The 19,489-nt window shown below is 43.3% G+C and overlaps 1 protein-coding gene across 1 annotated transcript in view; it reads right to left on the bottom strand.

The window, feature by feature from the left end:
* The window catches only part of FBXO30 (F-box protein 30), a 48,555-nt gene extending 30,096 nt beyond the window's left edge, over positions 1–18,459 (bottom strand). Inside the window, exon 1 of the mRNA XM_033938699.1 lies at positions 18,173–18,459. The gene's annotated coding sequence lies outside the window, so the exon portion shown is untranslated. The remainder of the gene's footprint in view (positions 1–18,172) is intronic.
* Positions 18,460–19,489: the final 1,030 nt, after the last annotated feature.

Genomic DNA, 19,489 nt, shown 5'->3' with positions numbered 1-19,489 from the left:
AAGGCAGAAAGTGAAGAAGGAGAGAAAAATAGTCTATGGATAAGAAAGCACAGAAAATAACGTCACCAGACAACAAACGTAGGGAAAACGATTTTCTTTCCAATATAGTGATAGAAATGTGTCAGTTTTGAGAATTTATATCTGTTGTGTGTATATGAAAAATGAATGGAAAAAATTGCATTACAATTAGTAAAGGGGAAGGATCTGGGAAAGAGCTTGGGTGGGTGTAGGGTGGAGCTTAGGAAATCTGTGGTTGGGGTACTCGGTTGATATTTGTTAGACTTCCCTGCTGGAACGTTCTACTGACATTTCAGGGCCTGCCTGGAAGGCCTCTGTGCATGCGTAGATGTCAACGTGATGATGTCACGCATGCACATGATGTCATCAGTGGCATCCGCACACTTCTGGATGCCTTGAGCCGCGGCCACTACCTTTAGTGAAGGAGGAGGTCTGACCATTGGAGTCACTCATGACAATGCACTGAGAAGTGGAGGGCTGTGCCTTCAAGCTTCAGCTCCTTAACAGCATCCGCTATAAAATGGTGGTCAAAGACAGAATTGAATAGCTGGCAGATCAAAGGATCATCCCCCTGGTTAAATGCCAGAGATACATCTTGGCTGCACTGTCTCTGCGCCCCGAGATAAAAAAGGCATGGAGTCTGATCTCCAATCTTGCCAGTCCAGCTCCGAGTGGTCGCTGGAGCTGGGGGCCCGCTTACTTATCTGAGGAGAAATCACAGGAAGCGAAGACACTAACTGGACTAACAGCAGTGTGCTTTCAGGCTGTGCTGCATGTTTTGACCATGTTAAAAATGCTCTCCACATAAGATTTACACATTTTGGGGAGAAGCCTTGTGCAAGGGAGATAAAAGAACTCTGCAGAACCTCTGACTGGGTTTTCGTGGGTTCCACGGACTCCATGCGTCTGCGCTTTGCGCCTTCACAAAATTCAAGCTCCAGATGGGACTTCTACCCATTTCCCGGACTCACAGCGGTTCCCTAACCCTGGAGGACATGAATGGAGCTAAGCTCAAGGCTCCCATCCCTTCCTCATGCTCCTCCACCGGCCATCCAGCGCAAACTTTATATGAAATGGTGTCAACACACTATAAGGGGTCCATCCTTGACAATTTTTGTAAAAAAAAAAAAAATTTTTTTTAATTGAGAGGTTTTGAGGCAGATAAGAGATTTCAGAAAAAAAGATGTTTTAAAACTCAATGGCTGCTGCCAGAAAAATTGCACCAAAATTGGCCCGCAGACTAAATACAGAACAGGGTTTTTGGAGGTGGGGGACCTGAACCCCAACTCCAGAAACCCTTAAAATAAGGTTTTTGGAACAACCCCACCCCCCTCATTTTCTCATAGGAAATAATGGGGTTGTACTTACAGCCTGTCAGATTGCCTTGCAGCTGGAAGAAATGGAAAGGACTTTCTGCCTCAGAAACTTCAAATGATGACTCCAAACCAGGAAAACTTTGGACTGCCAGTTGTACCAACCACATCCGAGCCCTCCACCCCCATGAATGAATTGATTAAAAATTGGCAAATCAGGCAGCACTACCACCCACTGGCAGAGAAAATACTGAGCATTTTAAGGTTGAATGGTCTTCACTCACCCCCTCTGACCCAATTCAGCAGCATTCCCTTTCACCCCAAGAACAAATGTGGCTGCGTTGCCTTACCTCCAAAGGCTCAACACAACCACTCACCTCTCCTTTCCCCAGACCCATTGCTGTGCTACCTTTAAATGTAGTCTTTGGCCTTGTAAGCCAGTGGCAACCCCAAAAAGGACTGCCTGCACAGGGCCTTTCCTTCTGATCTGGAGCCTCTTCTAAAAACGGGAAGTTGCATCTGAAGGGGCTCCGGGTCAGAGAGAAAGGCCCAGTGCAGGCTGGCCTTTTGTAGGGCTGCTGCTGGCCTGCAAGGCCGAAGATTACACTTTTGGCTCCGGGTGGAGGGGGAAGAGAAGATGAGATGCCAGACCAAATGTGTGAGGGTGGGAGGACGAGCGAAATCAACTGCATGTGATTATTAATCACAGTGTCAACCGCAATTAATGTGCAGTCTTATTTATAACATTTTTGAGGTGGCCATGAACCTTGCTGATCTACAAACTGAATCATACATGGTGTTACAGACAACTTTTCCGGTGGAGGCCATTCTTGCTACTGCATCTTATATCAGCTACCCCTCAATTGGTACTGCAGGGCCCAATAATAAGGCAGTGCACCCCATAGCATACCTCAGATTTCTTCTTCACTATGTCTTGCATAAGAACATAAGCAATACCTCTGCTGGGTCAGGCCTGAGGTCCATCTTGCCCAGCAGTCCGCTCACGCGGCGGCCCAACAGGTCCAGGACCTGAGCAGTAATCCTCTATTTATACCCTTCTATTCCCTTTTCCAGCATGAAATTGTCCAATCCTTTCTTAAATCCCAGTACTGTACTCTGCCTTATAACGTCCTCTGGAAGTGCATTCCAGGTGTTCACCACACATTGGGTAAAGAAGAACTTCCTGGCATTTGTATTGAATCTGTCCCCTTTCAACTTTTCTGAATGCCCTCTTGTTCTTTTATTTTTTGAAAGTTTGAAGAATCTGTCCCTCTCTACTCTCTCTATGCCCCTCATGATCTTATAAGTCTCTATCATATCCCCTCTAAGTCTCCTCTTCTCCAGGGAAAAGAGACCCTGTTTCTCCAATCTCTCAGCGTATGAAAGGTTTTCCATCCCTTTTATCAGATGTGGTGCTCTTCTCTGAACTCTCTCGAGTAACGCCATATCCTTCTTAAGGTACGGCGACCAAAACTGGACGCAGTATTCCAGGTATGGGCGCACCATCACCCGATACAGCGGCAGGATAACTTCTTTCGTCCTGGTTGTAATACCCTTCTTGATTATACCTAGCATTCTATTCGCTCTCTTAGCGGCCGCTGCGCACTGTGCCGTCGGCTTCATTGACGTGTCCACCATTACCCCCAAGTCCCTCTCTTGGGTACTCTCATTCAATAACATCCCTCCCATCGTATAGCTGTACCTCGGGTTTCTGCTTCCCATATGCAATACTTTACATTTCTCAACGTTGAACTTCACTTTTCACTTCTCCTCTCTTATTGTATCTTAAGTCAGACATCAACTGTACTTACACTATACTTCACTTTACAATGGTTCAATTATGTTACTTTATTTACAGATAAGGTAAAACATGAAAGGAGGCTTAGATTATAGTCATTTTCCCTTACCTCCAACTCTTTCATTGAAAACCACTTAGATATTCATAAGACTGGCAATATATTAAATAAAACTGAACTGTGAATAGAGGTCTGCTAGACCAGGCCAGACCAATGGATCATGCTCCTGTAACAACAGATGTCATTGGAGGAGTATTCAATTTTCTTTACCTCCCATCACCACTATAAGAAAGGAGTGGTACAGCTTGGAACAACTCAGCTTGCTGCACCAGTTCAACCTGCACCATCTAGTGGTGGCACAGAAATACTGAGTTGCTCGAGGCTGCGTCGCTCCTTATAAAAGCGGTATCACCAAAAAATTCAAACTTTCATGCCTCTATCTGCTGGTAAAGGGACACAACCAAAGTGTCTGGACTAGTCTAGCAGGACAATAAGGAATAAATTTTGAATTCATACTGAAATGAAACTATTACAGGAATATCACATGATACAACATCCTGCCTCAGGCATCAAAATGTCAAGCAGTAACTTGTGACTTAGCGTTTCAGATAGAAAATTAAAATGAAATTACAAAACTGACAGTTTTGCGTTTCAGACAGAAAATTAAAATGAAATTACAAAACTGACAGTTTTGCAAAATGATTGTTCATAATGTAAAACACACATACTAAAATGCCGTATTAGCTAACCTGGAAATGAAAAAAGACAAAATAGCAAAGTAAAACAAAAAAACCAAGTCAGATACAATTCAGTATGTTTATTTACCCTCCCCCCACTTTACATTTTCATGACACTCAGTTTAAATGAATCAATCATTGTATCTAGCAGTTATTTTGCCTTAAGACATTACACTGTAATTAATAATGCCACAAAGGATGCCTCCAAGATTAGAAGTATTTCCAGACTTGGCATGAAGAATCTGCTCATAGTTTAGCAATTTCCCCCTCTATCTTCCATTTTACTTACTTACTCTATCCTTGTTTGTTAATATGACTATTGGGTGGGAGCAATACAGTAGAGTCTCAGTTAACTGGAACTCACACAACAGGCAAAAAAAAATTGCCAGTGGGAAAAAAATGCACCCCCCCCCCCCAGTGTCCTGAGCTGCAAATCCTCTCTCCCTCAAGCTGCAAAGTAACTACAAACACCTCTCCCTCTTGCCCAGAACCACCAGCGCAGCAGCGGCCCTGAGCCACAAAGCCCTCCTCCCTCCTTCAAGCCCCAAAGAGGCTGAAACAGGTGGTGACTCTTGAGCTGCAAACTCCCTCCCTCCTTCTCTCCCTTCCTTATCCAAGTGCAGCCGGTCAGCAGGAGGCAACCTCAAAACGGGCTGGTCGCGGCAAGCCGTGGCAAGGCCTTTCCTCTGATGCGCTGGAAGAGATGCGTCAGAGGAAAGGTCCTGCCGGGGCTATCTGCAAGCAGCCTGTTTTGAGGATACTTCCTGCGCTTGAGTGAGGAAGGGAGAGAAGGCGGGAGCAAGCAAAGGAGTTCACGGCTCAAGCAAGCCGCCTGCTTTTGCCACTTTGGAGCTTGAGCAAGGGTGGGAGGAATGGAGGACTTTGCAGCTCAGGACTGGTGCTGCACTGCTGCTTTGAGGCATGGGGAGGATTGAGAATGTGTTAGACAAGGTTTCTAACAAGCTCTCAATTAATCAGAAAAAGTTATCCGGTATCCACCAATCCCCGAGAGTGCTGGATAACAGATTCTACTGAATACCGTATGTTTCTGTTCTGCTTGTTGGGATTGTTTGTGACCAAGAATCTCATTTCTTTTTTTTTCTCTTTCTTGCGCTTCTCCAATATGTTCTAGAGCAGTGGTTTCAAACTCGCAGCCCAGGGGCCACATGCGACCCACCAGGTACTATTTTGAGGCCCTCAATATGTTTATCATAATCACAAAAGTAAAATAAAACAGTTTCTTGATCATATGTCTCTTTAGCTATAAATGACAATATTATTATTAAGACTTAGCCAAAAGGAAAAACTTATAAACTATAAAGAGTTTTACCTTATGCAAAATTGTCATTTCTTTAATAAGGCATTAATTATTTTTTCTGAGGCTCTCCAAATACCTACAAATCCAAAATGTGGCCCTGCAAAGGGTTTGAGTTTGAGACCACTGTTCTAGAGCCTGAGCTGCTTTTCTCTGTTTTCTACTAAAGATTTTTTTTTTGAAAATCCATGGCTTTGGACACTCGTGACCCTCAGCTTTGCTTTGGACACCAGTTACTGCTCTGTTCGCTTCTTATAGTGACCTGTTTTAAATGCTCTATTCATGTGATAGTGTAATAAGCATTTGAGATTCTTGCATAGACGCCAAAACACTATCAGTATCGAGTCTTCAAGACTTCGCAGTGCTACAATCAATAAAATGTATCTTGAATTTTACACACGTGGCTGAATTATTGACATCTTATCCTCACAACTCCCTTGTTGTGCTGGAAATCCATCTCATGCATATTCATAATGGCAATCCTATAAGCTTGACTAGGCTTATGCAGGGTTTCTAACCCAATATGCTTTCAGACCCAATCAGGTATCATGGAGAACAAATGAATAGCCCCTGTGCGTGTATTTGTGCGTCATGAGACAGTGGTAGGAATAAATTTCTTTTTTTCTTTATGCAATTTTAAATAAAAATTCCACAAGTATCCCCTTTTACAGCAATGCAAAGAAGAATACACACTAAGAAACCTCGCTCTCCAGAGGAAAAAGAAAATATGTTCTAGTTTTCCTTAGACCAAAATAGAGAAAAAAAGGAGAGTGTAATATGATTAGGACAAGGAGATCCAAAATAAGGAAATAATATAAAAAAAGAAAAAAGGACCTAATACTTAGAACTCCTTTAACTAAACCACAATAGTGGTTTCTTTTTTGTTGTTGTTGTTTCTAACGTGGGCCGACGCTGATAGGAATTCTATAAGTGTCGGAGCATTTACCTCTCTGGCCCACAGAATAAACCTCTACCACAGTTTAATAAAATCCAGTGTTAAATTTGCAGCTGTATATTTTCCAGTCTAACATTCTTTTAAGTACACTTCTCCCTCTTTATTCGCGGGGGATACGGGCAGAGCCGGACCGCGAATGGCGAAAAACCGCAATTAGCTCGCTCTGACCCACCCCCACCTCCCTGCCGCCTTCCCGGCCTTACCTGGTGGTCTAGAGGGCTTTCGGGGCAGGAGCGATCTTCCTATGCTCCTGCCCCGTGCAGCCATTTCCTCATGGCAATCTGAATGGGGCAGGAGCGTAGGAAGATCTCTCCTGCCCCGAAAGCCCGCTAGACCACCAGGTAAGGCCGGGAAGGCAGCAGGGAGGTAAAAAATATGGGTTTTTTAATTTTCCTCCTCCCCAGGAAAAAAATCACGATTATGTGAAATCGCGAGTGCAGAAACCACGAATGGGGAGGGGGAAGTGTAATCTTTTTAAGTTCTAGGAAGGCTTTTAATTGTTCAGGAGCAAAAGGCATATATTTAGTCCCTCCAAACTGTACCAATCATTTACAAGGATAAACCTGCCTAAAAGATGATTCAAGATATAATATCTCTTGTCTATAAGCTAAAAAAAGCTTTCTTGTGGTTGTGTGGTATTTTTTGCCCCTAACCTTATATTACTTTGGTAATGGGAGGGTGCAGTTACATGCCTAAGCCAAAATCACCTGTACATGCCCCAAGATTTATGTGGGCATGACAACAAGACCCTTCAAAACACGTCTTGCTGAACATAAATCTAATATTAAAAGAGCAAGTACTAAAGAACCGCTTGTACAACACTGTATGGATGCTTTACATTCTTTCAATAACCTGAAGGGATTCATCATTGATACAGTTAGGAAGAATGACAGGGGAAGTGATAGGACTTTAGCTTTGAAAAGAAGGGAAACGTATTGGATTTTTACTTTGAATTCCTTGTTCCCTACAGGACTAAACGATAAGATTGACTGGTTGGTCTATTACTAAATGCATTTCTCAAATATGAGTTTTCATTTATAGAAATCTGATTGAAAAACACAATACTTATTGTTATATACATAATGTAGAGGGTATGCTTTTGACGTTTTGCACGTTTTTTACGTCTTTTACATCATGACGTAATTGATTGTTATTGAGCTTTAAATTACATTACATTACGAGATTTCTATTCCGCCATTACCTTGCAGTTCAAGGCGGATTACAAAAGTTATAAAAGGTGGGTTACAATATTGGATCATTGGTAAATGGCACGGTGTCCACATTAGCCAACGCAATTTTGAGAGCAGTACGCTTGAATCAAGGAACAGTTCTGTTCCGTAATTTTGCTGCTTTAAGCACTTTGTTAAGTTTGTGTCTTAATTTTAAATCTTCTTTAATTCATTAATCATTCTTTGAATATTTCAGGCACTGTTTTGGCATTTCCCCTGACGAAGCCGGTAATGGTGAAACGGTGGCCCCGTTGGGTCTTAAATGCAGTGCTGATTTTCAAGATAAGTGCTGTTTATTAGTTCATGCACTATCGTTGAATGTGGGATTTTTCTGATTGATAAGACACATTTAAAATTTATGTAAAAACATATTTAAAAATATTCAAAATATTTGTTACAAACCAGTGATTGAGATTCTGACCTGATAAACGTACTCAGCAGCACACTGCTTGAATGTAAGGTCTCTGAGGCTTGTCACAAATTAGCTTTGTACTATATTAGTTGCTAATCACAGAGGTGATTTTGGCTAAGGCATATTCTAGTACACCTCTTTTGTTCTTGGTTTTTCAGGGTGCAGTTATATCTAAGTCTTTTCTCTCCACACTTTGTTTAACCGATTCCCCAGTTTCAGATTATCTCAGATATGCACTCATTTTTTCTTGTGTGATATTTTTTAATAACATCCATGTCTGATGTAAATTTTTGACCTTTGCAGCTGCTTCTCCAAGTTCCTTTTTTACCATTCTCTTCATGTTATCATAGTCTCCTTTAAAAAAAAAAAAAAATTAAATGCTACTCTATTGGATTTCCACAGATTATATCAAATCTGATCATGTTATGATCACTGTTATCAAGCAGCCCCAGCACCATTACTTCTCCACTAGTCTAGCATTGTTTCACCTCTTGTCGGTTCCAGAACCAGCTGCTCTATAAAGCAGTCCTTGATTTCATCAAGGAATTTTAATCTCCCTAGCATGCCCTGATGTTACATTTTTCTTGACGGCTTTTTACAGTGACGGACCTTGACGTCGCTCATTCTTTGCTGCCACTATACAGTATTTTTTGTGATTTTTTGTTTTTCTCCCCCTATTTTTACCATGGACCCCTGACGAAGGTTTGTCCGAAACACGGACCGTGTCGGGTCCCCTGATTGGTAAAAGGGTACGCATATATATATTTTTTTGTCATATATTTTTTTGTCACCAATTAATTTTGCCTACGTCTTGTACAGATCTGCAGTTTTGTTTTGTTTGCTCTCGGTTGTTTTTTACTGCAGTTGAGGTTGGAACTTTTCTTTTTGTTCTGTTACATTTACCCAGTCAATATTGAGGTAGTTGAAATCAACTTAACAAACCAATACATTCAACTCTCTTCCAGAGAAGCCAACATCTACAAGATGGAGAAGACAAAAAAAAAAAGACCTCAATGTTACTGCATTTCACTAATAACAGCATAAGTTCCATAAATAGCAGACACAGCTTAATCATTGGTCATTAAAAAAAAACTCCATTTAGTCTTTTCTAAAGCACTTCAATGTAATGTTGCAGACAGTCTCTTATCAACTCTGGGGAAATCAATCAGTCTGTTTCTCTCAATCAACAAGCACTGCAGGGAAAAAAAACAAAATACTAACTCACGAATAGTCTATTTCAGACATTTCCTCTTCTTACAACAATGTGCTGCACCAATAGTCCAGACAGGGATACCCTGTTTCGCCAAGCACGTCTTCAGAGGAAGCCTATGAGAGAGTCAAGTATCATGGCTGCTTCAAAATGGCGATTCCCATCTCGGATGCCAAAGTTTCAATTCTTATAATATCTAGGCTTAAAGGATATTTCATAGATTACTTTAAACTAGGTAAGTCGGGGGAGGGTACAGGCACAAACAACATACCAGGCGAACTAAAATGCCAATACATTTATGAGGCTGAGGAAAGTAGACACCGAAATTCTGGGTTAGGGGTGACTGCACACACTTTTGAGTCGGGAGTAGGGTCACATCATATTTATGGGTCACATTGTAATTCCGGGTCTAGGGGGAGTACACACTGTAGTTCTGGGTATATGGGGAGTACACATTGTGGTTCTGAGCCTCAGGAAAGCACAAATAACACAAACAATGCTAAAGGTGTTCAAATAGCTCAAACAGGAATATCCCCACTGAGACGTAACAAAAATATAACATGGAGGGCTATGTACGTCAACGCACACAGTTTAGGAAACAAGATCCTGGAATTGGAAACAGAAATAAGGAATGCCGACCTGGATGTGGTGGCGATATCCGAAACCTGGCTCACAGACTCCCACGGGTGGGACATGGTCATACTGGGTTACAACTTGCTTCGCCGGGACAGAGAGGGTAGGAAGGGAGGGGGTGTAGCATTATATACTAAAGATGACATTAAGGTCACGAGAATCTCAGATGTCCAGTATACTGGGGAATCCCTTTGGGTTAATTTGGCCAGAGGGAAGGACAAATGCTTGTATCTTGGCATAATTTACAGACCCCCAAGACAACAGGATGACCTGGATATGGAAATAATCGAAGATATAGAAAATATCACCTTGCGTGGGGACACAGTATTGCTAGGTGACTTCAACATGCCTGATGTGGATTGGGTTACACTTACCTCTGCTTCCGGCAGCAGCAGGAGGCTATTAAACTCTATGAAAGGAGCAAGCCTCAGGCAACTGGTGTTGGAACCGACAAGGGATCAGGCAATACTGGACCTGATACTTACCAATGGAGAAAGTGTCACAGAGGTCTCGGTGGGCGACACATTGGCCTCCAGTGACCATAACATGGTATGGTTCAATATCATGAAAGGTTTCACTAAATCTACTACACTAACCAAAGTCCTCAAATTCAAGGACACAAATTTCAAAGAAATGGGAGACTTCGTTCACCAGGCGCTACAAAGCCAAGAAGAAACCGATAACGTGGAAGACATGTGGTCGACTTTGAAAGCAACCATACAAGAAGCAACAAACCGCTATGTAAAATCAGTAAGTAAACGGCGAAGGAACAATAAGCCACAGTGGTTTACTGTGGAGATCTCAGACCTGATCAAGGAGAAGAAAAAAGCATTCATCTCTTACAAACAATCAGGGAAGCAGGACTCTAGAGCAGACTACCTGGCCAAATCAAAAGCCGTCAAAACAGCAGTCAGGGAGGCTAAATTCCTCATGGAGGAGTCTCTAGCAAAGAACATCCAGAAGGGAGATAAATCCTTCTTCAGGTATATCAGTGATAGAAGAAAAAACTCAGGCGGGATTGTACGTCTTAGGAAACCAGACGGAGACTATGTGGAAAAGGATTCGGAAAAAGCCCAACTATTAAATGAATACTTCTGCTCAGTCTTCACCCGAGAAGCGCCAGGGCTCGGCCCTCAGCTACAGACAAGGGTTGGCTCAGTTGACCCGTTTAGTAACTTTGAGTTTACGCCCAGTAGTGTCTACAGTGAGCTGTCAAAGCTCAAGGTTAACAAAGCAATGGGGCCGGACAACCTGCACCCCAGGGTGCTTAGGGAGCTGAGTGATGTCTTGGCGGAGCCACTGTCCGCGCTCTTCAACCTCTCCCTTAGTACAGGCAGCGTCCCATTGGACTGGAGGACGGCTAACGTCATTCCACTCCACAAGAAAGGCTCAAAGATGGAGACAGCAAACTACAGACCAGTGAGTCTAACATCGATAGTGAGCAAACTAATGGAAACTCTAATCAAACACCAATTAGATAAGATCCTGGATGAGGAGAATCTACGGGATCCCCGACAACATGGATTTACTAAGGGGAGATCCTGCCAATCCAACCTGATCAGCTTCTTTGACTGGGTAACGGGGAAGCTGGATATAGGGGAGTCCCTGGACATCGTGTACCTGGACTTTAGCAAAGCATTCGATAGCGTACCACACCGCAGGTTACTGAGCAAGATGAGTTCTATAGGATTAGGTAACACATTGACGAAATGGGTTGGGAGCTGGCTTGGAGGTAGGCTCCAAAGGGTTGTGGTGAACGGCACCCCCTCCGAAATGACGGAGGTGATTAGTGGAGTACCACAGGGCTCAGTCTTGGGCCCAATCCTATTCAACATCTTTATAAGAGACTTGGCAGAAGGGCTTCGAGGTAAAGTAACATTATTCGCCGATGACGCCAAACTGAGTAATGTAGTGGGCAAATGCACAACAGACGAAGATTCAGTGCCCGACAACATGATGCACGACCTACTCCTACTGGAGCGATGGTCTAGGACATGGCAACTCAACTTCAATGCCAAAAAATGCAAAGTTATGCACCTGGGCAGCCAGAATCCATGCAAGTCTTATACCCTTAATGGCGAGATCCTAGCAAAAACGGTAGCAGAACGAGACTTGGGGGTAATCGTCAGTGAGGACATGAAGTCTGCCAATCAAGTGGAGCAGGCTTCGTCCAAGGCAAGACAAATCATGGGCTGCATACGAAGGGGTTTCGTCAGTCGTAAGGCAGAAGTCATTATGCCATTGTATAGATCCATGGTGAGGCCCCACCTGGAATACTGTGTGCAATTCTGGAGGCCGCATTAGCGCAAGGATGTGCTGAGACTGGAGTCGGTGCAAAGAATGGCCACCCGGATGGTCTCGGGACTCAAGGATCTACCATACGAAAAACGGCTTGACAAATTACAGCTATACTCGCTCGAGGAGCGCAGAGAGAGGGGGGACATGATCGAGACGTTCAAGTATCTTACGGGCCGCATCGAGGCGGAGGAAGATATCTTCTTTTTCAAGGGTCCCACGACAACAAGAGGGCATCCGTTGAAAATCAGGGGCGGGAAACTACGAGGTGACACCAGGAAATTCTTTTTCACTGAAAGAGTGGTTGATCGCTGGAATAGTCTTCCACTACAGGTGATTGAGGCCAGCAGCGTGCCTAATTTTAAGGCCAAATGGGATCGGCACATGGGATCTATTCACAGGGCAAAGGTAGGGGAGGGACATTAAGGTGGGCAGACTAGATGGGCCATGGGCCCTTATCTGCCGTCTATTTCTATGTTTCTATGTTTGTTATATAAAATAGGAAATGATTTGAAAACTGAACAGAATGTGGACTTGGGATAACGTATGTTATGTGAGGTCCTATGCATTGAAAACTGTTTACATTGTATGATATACCATCCTTCTAGTTTATTGTTTGAGGGTCTAGTAAGTGGGTATATATAAAAGACAAAAAGGCTAAAAAATATCATTAAATAAAAAAATAAAAAGATAGTCTGAAGGTATTTTTTACCTATTTTATATAACATACAAGTAATTATGAAATATCCTTTAACCCTAGATATTGTAATTGTTGTTTTTTGGGTAGAATTTTGATTTTAAAAATCCATGTTTCCCGTTTTAAAGTTTCAATTCTTAGCATCATGACATCAATACGTTGCAGTAAATCAGCAATTTTTCAGATAAAGCTAGAGAAATGCTTTCCATTCCATCACTAAATTAAGATCTTTTGGCATCATTGTTTGCGAAGAAAAAAATCCTGTACTGCTCTTGCATTCTTAACTGTTTTCTAATGTCACCACATCACTCCTTTGCCAGTATGTGTTCCAACATGACACACTTAAATGTTGAAATGCTGTCTTTTCACAATGTTCTACTAATGGTTCCATTATTTTATTTGATGTCATACAGTGTCTATGTTCTATTAGTTTTAAGATGCCTTGATGTTTGCCCAATATACATCAGCCAGCAAGGGCAAATCAATGCATAAATAACATTACAGGTTATGCATGAAGTCACTGATCTCAATTTAATCATTTTCCGAGTATTAATATCAAAAATTTCTTAAGTCTTGGACAGGCTAAAATTTTCCTTTTGGTGGGAAACTTTATGTCTATGTTATAGATATGAAAAAATGAATTCAGAAATATTGGGTCATAATAAACTTTAAAACAACATGGAGTCCATTAACGAATTTTGTTAACTCTGATTAGCTGTATAATGCCTTTATTTCCTATTTGATTTGCACACACATCCAGGTAGGGTGGGGGGGTAATAAATTTTGTATTATACTTTGATCGAATGTAGTGCTGTTCATGATATTAATTGTATGTAAAATTTATTGCACTTTGTACTCAAATTGAAAATCAATAAAGAATTAAAAAATAAAAATTCTAAAGTCTCCAACATCACAGAACACCAAACAGTGTCCACATTTTCTATGCATCCCTTGAGTCTCCCTCTTTTGTCCCTCTCTTGTCCAAACCAAAGCTGGACATAACAAATCTTTCAAATTAGTTTTATGTCTATAAGAGAATAAAATTTTTGATTCCCAAAACATTGGATGTACCATCAATACATTCAAATATTCTTTATAATCAGCACCATCGCCAGTGTGTAAATTATACTTTAGCACACAAGCTAGAATATTTATATCTTCCTTCTGTTTGTCCTGCAACAAATATACTTGATGGTTATACCAAACTAGTGTGGCTGCTCCTCATAGCAGGGACTTAGGGATAGCCTTTTTCCTGAAACTTGTGTATCAACCCATCAGCATTCTCCTGATAATCAGTCCCTCTAGAGCAAATTCTCCAACATCGCAAAAATTGGGTGAAAGGAATATTCTTACACATATGTCTAGGGTGCTTACTGTTGAAGTGTAATATTATGTTGTGATCTGTAGTAGAGAATGACACGGGGAGCGATCCCCGCAGGGAGCTGCGGCGTGGCTGCGGTTTGGCTGCGGGTTATGGAGACTCCAAAGCCAAATCGCCGCAGACACGGGGACAAAAGTTTTCACCGCCCGCAAAAACGGTGAAAAGATTTGTCCCCGCAGGCCAATGTACCCCCTTCTAGGAACCGCTATTTACCTGTGTTTCACCGTGTTCGTGACCGGGTGTTTGATGTCTCCGCCATGTTGTCTGTCTCCTCCAACTCTCGATCCAACTTGCACGTTGCCGCATTGACTCCGCCCCCCAATATACTGGCTCCTCATTTGTCAGATCAACCCTTCCTGCCAATAGAACCTGCCCCCCCCCCAACGATCGCGGCAGGAGGGTACCCATCCCCTCCTGCCTACCCCAACAGCCCCCCCGACGATCGCAGCAGGAGGATATCCAACCCCTCCTGCCAGCTCCCCAACAGCCCCCCTATGATCACTGGTAGGAGGGTGCCCAACCCCTCCTGCCGGCCTCCCCAACGGCCTCCTATATCGCCAATAGGAGGGTGCCCAACCCCTCCTGCCGGACCCTCCCCCAACAAACCCCGCCATCCCGAAACACCACCCTTAGTCTTACTTTCCAAGTTGGACCGGACAGCTCCTCGCTCGTCTGGCAAGCAGGCCTGCCTCCGTCCAAATGAGGCGTGCCCGCCCCTCCCCTCCCCTGCCTAACCCACAGGATCCTAGGGCCTGATTGGCCCAAGCACCTAAGGCCCCTCCTATAGTGGGAGTGGCTTTAGGTGCCTAGACCAATCAGGCCCTAGGATCCTGTGGGTTGGGCAGGGTAGGGGCGGGCCCGCCTCATTTGGACGGAGGCAAGCCTGCTGGCCATACGTGTGAGGAGCCGTCCGGTCCAACTTGGAAAGTAAGACTAAGGGGGTTCCGGGGTGGGAGGGTTCGTTGGGGGGGGTCCAGCAGGAGGGGTTGGGTACCCTCCTGCCGGCGATCTTAGGGGAGGCCATTGGGAGGACCGGCAGGAGGGGTTGGGTACCCTTCTGCTGCGATTGTCGGGAGGGCCGTTGGGGGGGTCTACAGGAGGGGTTGGGTGCCCTCCTGCCGTGATCGCTGGGGGGAGGGGAGACTTGCAGCCGTAGCTGCGGTCACCATGCTAATCACGGCAGGGAGATCTTTGCCGCAATTAGGTACAGCGGCCGCGTCTACTTACCATGTAGGCTAACATTGTAAGCATTAAAAGTACATGTCGTGTTTGTTTTTGTATAGTTATTAACTAATATTTAACTAAGTTTTAAAGTTTTAAAGAATGTTTCCTTTATAAGTAAATAAAGAAAAGTATTTAAAATCGTACCCGTTTGAGGCTTTTATGTATGCAGCGGTGGCGGTGACGGGGCGGTGAATGGGGTTGCAGTGGCGGTGACGGGGCGGTGAATTGGGTGGCAGTGGCGGTGACGGGGCGGTGAAGGGGTGGTGCAGAGGATGGTGAGACGGGGACGGGGCGGGTGACGGGGACCAATTTTTTCACCGTGTCATTCTCTAATCTGTAGGCTTCTGATACACAGTTGTGATAAATTGACCATGTTGATAACTAACTCACATCCACTCATATCATATTGTATCTCAAAGTATAATTTACACACTGGCGATGGTGCTGATTATAAAGAATATTTGAATGTATTGATGGTACGTCCAATGTTTTGGGAATCAAAAATTTTATTCTCTTATAGACATAAAACTAATTTGAAAGGTGTGCATACAGCAGCATCAAAAATGTGCACACAAAGCTACAGTAATAATATGCACAGCGCTTTCTGCACACAAACTTTAAATCTTTTCACTGAACTTCAGCAACAATTAGTCCCTTGTCAGTGAAGGAATCAAATCCTGAACAATACCAAAATCTGAGCGGGTACTACTGGCCTCTTCACTGACAAGGGATCAACTGTCAGTGAGATGCAATGAATAAATGAACATTAAAAACTAGTTTGACAGGGGCCCCAAAAAATGTATAGCCACTTCAATAGTGGCTATCTATGCCCTTTTTCAAAATCTAAATTGAATTATGGCAGCAATGTGTAGTATTATTATGTTGTTTCTAAAGATGTCAGAAGTCATATGATTGCCAAAGCCACCATGTGGCCACCAAAAGAGTCAAAGCTTTTATGCAGAGAGATATTTTTCATGTAGAAGTGTCTATATATTTTTTGGGCCCCTCTGTATTCAGAGTTGGGAGTCCACCATTGGCTCACTTATCTCACCTAAAAAAGATAGTGAGCAAGAAAAACTAAAGGGTAAATCATGCTGGCACTCTCCTTGTTTGATGTTATGTCATTAGATTTTTTAAAAACTGTTTTTAGCCTTTGGGGTTTGTTCAAGCTTCTGCGCATCAAGAGATAATAATTGACTTCATGATGCGGTATACAAACCTAAGGATTAGATTAGATTAGATTAACACAAGCTCTGCTTTCAATAAGTGTACCAGAATAGCACTATTTCAGAAACACTAAGAAGAAAAGAAAAAAAAAGTCACCTCCCCAAGAGCTAGAAATACATCTAAGCACAGGTTCACAACCCAGTCTTTGAGATACACCAAGCCAGTCTGAGATATCTACAATGAATATGCATGAGAAAAAACTACATCACCACCTCCATTCTCTGAAGATCTCTGTCATGCATATTCATTATTGGTATCCTGAAAACCTGACTAAGTGTGTTCTGAAGACTGGGTTGAGAACACAAGTTCCAAGTCCAAGTTATTTATATAATGCCCTTGAGAGACCTTTCAGATCTGTTTACAAACATTAAAAATCTGTATTCAGGGAGGAAAAGAAATGAAATCGATACAAAGGAGAAAACTGGAGCTGAAGGTAGAGAGGAGAACACTGAGCCTTGAGCTACATCCCTCGACTGTATTCCTGGGAGGTAGCAAGGACCAGACAAGGGGTTGGGAACAAAGAATGCAATCCAGTTGCGTTTTCAGGATTTCTCCAATGAATCTGCATACAATGGAGGCAGTGCATACAAATAGGTCTCTTGCAGATTCATTGGGGAAAACCTAACTGGATTGTGGCCTTTGCTCCCCACCTCTGGACTAGAATATAACAGATCTCTAGCTAAAAGCAGGCTGGAACAGAAAGGACTAGGTCAGTCAAAGTTGTGTGTCCTCCGCAAATTTAATCATCTCACTCAACGTTCCCATTTTCAGATCACCTATAAGTATGTTAAAAAGCTACGGTCCTTGAACAGATCCTTGCCCTTCTATAGTCTTCTCTCTTCTCTCCCTTTGCCCTAGGCTTATCTTGACAGGTTCAGAAAGCCTGAGAAGCAGATGGCGCAGGAAAAGTGCCACAACCTGGGTCCAGAGAAAAGAAAAAAACATCTAGACATCTTAAGACCAGTATGGTTTAACATTTGTGTATAATGAATTTTGGTTAATAAACTGCCAAGTTACCCCAGTTCCAGGAAGACTGTTGGCTAGTTATGAATGTCTGGCAACTCCATCATGCTGCATTATGGGATGTGCAGCACTGATTTCAAAGGGTAGAACCAGGAACCACCTTGATATGCAAGTTAAAAGCAGGACTGCCAAAATAGTACCCCCGCCCCCCCTTTAAAAAAAATTGAGTAACTTGGCAGCTCTGGGAAAGGATCTCATAATCTCAAAGTATCTACAGCGAGGAAAGCAGAACCACCACCTGAATGTCACCCCTCACATATATTATTTAGCTCATACTTTTTTCGGTAGTAGATAAAGGTATACAATCAGATACACTAAGCTTATTTTCTAACCCCGAGGGCTGAGGCAATAGTTCAGTGACTCACTCAAAAGATCACAAGAAATATGCGCAAAGAGACGAGCTTCTTCGTGTCTATGGACAAATGCCTGGCCAAGAGAAAGGAAGACTTTCAATTAACTCTGAACAGCTACACTTTTCAAACAGAGCACTCGGGCATCACTAGCAGAATCAGAGTGCCAGTTTAAACAACAATAATAATACCGAGTATGTGAATGAGCTCGAGAAAGGCTCCGTCCTGGATATCTTATAAACGTTCCAACCGGGACCTGCAATAGGTTAGACAAGAAGTCGTGGACAAGTGAAAGCGACAGGCAAACTCCTTCCCCTACTTAGGTCGTGAAGCGGAAAAAAAAAAGCCCTGACTCACCAGCGGCACTCGGGCAGGGTCCAGCCAGGCCAGATCCCACACTGCGACAGTCTCTTTTCAGCCACCAACCTCCCTCGACGGAGTGGCGCCCTCGGCCCACCCCCCCTCTTCCCCGACGTTAAACCGTCGCGCTCCAAATCTTCCTCTTCCGTCGGCTTCCTGGCCAAACTGTGCTACTTTTGAAGACCAGCTTCGGGGTGGGGGGGGGGAATTATTTGCGATCGTGGGTTATAGGGTTTTCCGACTACTTTCTTGTAGTGTCCGCGGGGTTTGGGAGGGGGGGGGGGCGGTATTCACTACGTTCCCAGCCTCAGTCTGGTGTTCCGGCAGCCTCGCTATGCAATCCAAGCCTCGGTCTGCTGCTCCAATAGCTTCTCGCAGTGTAGCTCAAGCCTCATTCTGTTGGTCCAATAGCATCTTTTCAATGCGTTCCAAGTCTCCCTGTGGTGTCGGCACTTATTTGTTTCTATGTTTATGTGGTGATCGGTCTTTCATTTTAGCTACTGAGTGCTGCCAGCCACCTCAGAGGCGGAGTTGGGAAGCTATTGAGCAAGTTGTCTGGGTAAACTGTGTGTTGTAGAAAGAAAACCAGATCACGGGTGTTGCTAGCTGCAGATGTCTCGAGAAAGATTGCTGGATATTCTTGATATTTTGATGTGTTTTATGTAATAAACAGGCGTTCGAGAATTCAGCATTGGGCTTTTTTTTATTATTATTAGAAATACCACATACTGCATGTACAAAAGTGGAAAGACTTAGGAAGAGAGCAGGATTTTTAACAGTGTTGCTTAGCCTTTGCTTGCAAAAAGTTCTGCAAAAAGCTCGTCCTGGATTGTTTTTCAGCCAGAGAAGGGAAGCTCCAAAAGAGCTAACTGCATGAGCCCTTCTTTGCCTTTTTTTTTTTTTTTTAAGACACAGACCAAAAAGGCAGGAAAAAGTCAAGGGTTCTGAGAGTGGTTCACTGATAATCGACAACCTGAGAGAAATAACACAAGTGTGAATTATTAGACTTATTTAAATTTGTAAGTGAGAGGGGGTATCCTCAGCGTGAGAGGTAAACGAAAGGAGAAAATCTCCAGCGCTTTACACAACTGGGCAAAGGTAAACAAACCTCTGCCTGCACACCATCATAGGATACCTCACGTGTGCTAACAAAAATAGTGAAAATACCTCAGTGAAAGCTCCACAGTGAGAACTAATAATCACACAGGTTAAATCAATCAACAGAACCACTCTGAGAACCCCCCAGTAACCCTATACATAGCTGAAAAAATATATGTCCAAAGGTCTTGTTGCCAAATACGGGGTAACACAATC

Source organism: Geotrypetes seraphini, chromosome 3, assembly GCF_902459505.1.
Source record: "Geotrypetes seraphini chromosome 3, aGeoSer1.1, whole genome shotgun sequence".
Lineage (NCBI taxonomy): Eukaryota > Metazoa > Chordata > Amphibia > Gymnophiona > Dermophiidae > Geotrypetes > Geotrypetes seraphini.
The sequence above is the reverse complement of the archived record's forward strand: the minus strand, read 5'-3'. Positions and strand labels throughout refer to the sequence as shown.